This window comes from Myotis lucifugus, unplaced genomic scaffold (genome assembly GCF_000147115.1).
Source record: "Myotis lucifugus unplaced genomic scaffold, Myoluc2.0 scaffold_1173, whole genome shotgun sequence".
NCBI classification, from domain to species: Eukaryota; Metazoa; Chordata; class Mammalia; order Chiroptera; family Vespertilionidae; genus Myotis; species Myotis lucifugus.
Window position 1 is genome coordinate 49,921 of NW_005872221.1, and position 1,664 is coordinate 51,584.

Here is a 1,664-nt window from a genome sequence, read left to right on the forward strand (position 1 = left end):
CCAAGCAGTATCTGATATTCTCTCTTCTGATTTGCCTTTAATATCTAATACCTATAAAAATATGCAAAAACATATATGGAGTGGTGCATGTGTGTGTGTGTGTGTGTGTGTTAGAGAAAAACATATTTGACATGTAGATAAAACATTACAGACACAGATACATGTTGGCAGGTCCTGCATGTCTTCTTTATGTAAAAAGTCTATGATATCTAGTACTCATATTTATTTATTTCTGATTTTCTCTTGGTGGAAAAAGAGAAGGCTTGAAAATTAAATATGACTTAATTTGCATATTATTTCAGCCATGTAACTGGCATTGTGATCTTAAGCACAATAGTAAATCTCTTTGATGCTCAGTTGTTACCAGAAAATAGTAGCCATACCATAGGCAGTATTTTATCTCATCTAAAAACTGTGGTACATTTGAACAATGGAATACTATACAGCTGTAAAAAAGAAAGAACTCTTACTCTTTGAGACAGCATGAAAAGAACTGGAGAGTATTATGCTAATCAAATATAATGAAAAAAATAAACTGATGAATACAATAGACCCAGAGACATTGAAACATGCATCAGAGGGAAGAGGAGGTGGAGAGATTAATCAAAGAACTTATATGCATATGTGCATAGCCCATGGACAAACAATAGTTTGGGGAAGGCTGGGGAGGGAGTGGGAGTGAGATGGAGAGGGTCAAGGGTGGGAAGAGGAGATCTGTAACACTTTCAACAATAAAGATACAAATAAATAAATAAATTCCATTAATTGAAAGTTCACCATTACCATATATACCATTGGGAAAGAAAGAAAAAAAGCTGCTGTATTATAATATTAATATGTATCCTGGATTGAGCAGCAAGAAAATAGCATAATTATAGTTCTTAGTAAAATACAAGCACTCAATATATTTTATCTCTGACATTTGCAATATAATATTACAGAAAATAAGGAAAACAAGAACCTAACATATTTATACTTTTTGGTATCAAGAAACCTAGAGTCAAATGCTTTTAATTTTGTTTTGAGTTGTTTTGTATTGTGAACAATTATTTTCCACTCAAATAGCATTGAGCACAATTTGATATTACTCTTGATTTCAGGCCACTGTTTCGAAAATTTCTTCTCCTACTCCTTCTCCTCCTAATGTTTTATTTTTCTACATAGTTAATAAATGCTTAATCCTTACCATTTTAGGAGAGAATACAGACATATATTAAAACACAAAATAGAAAGGAGAGAATCAGGTTCAATCCATTCTAAAGACAGATTTTTGTTTTAAATGTACCATCTCTTAATCTAACCTATATTTACAGTAACAAGTATGTTGATCATAGAATGTGTATACATATTTGCAGGGGTTGTCAGATTATATTTTTAGCACTTTTCAGTATCATTGAACATTAATAATACAATTTAGAAGCGTATGCTCCAAAGCAGACTAAAAGAGAAAAACATAGAACTTAAGCTTTTTTGTTTGCTTTTTTACATTCTTTACACAGAGTCCATATATTATTATAGGAGTTTTTCCCCACTATAAATTTTAAATCAATTCAAACCAGAGTGGAGATTTTAGAATCCGTCTGTAGTATGTGTTTCTATAATTCAAAAGATGATATTTGGCAGTTCAGCTTTCTGAATTTTTTATAAACTGTGATTGAAATGAC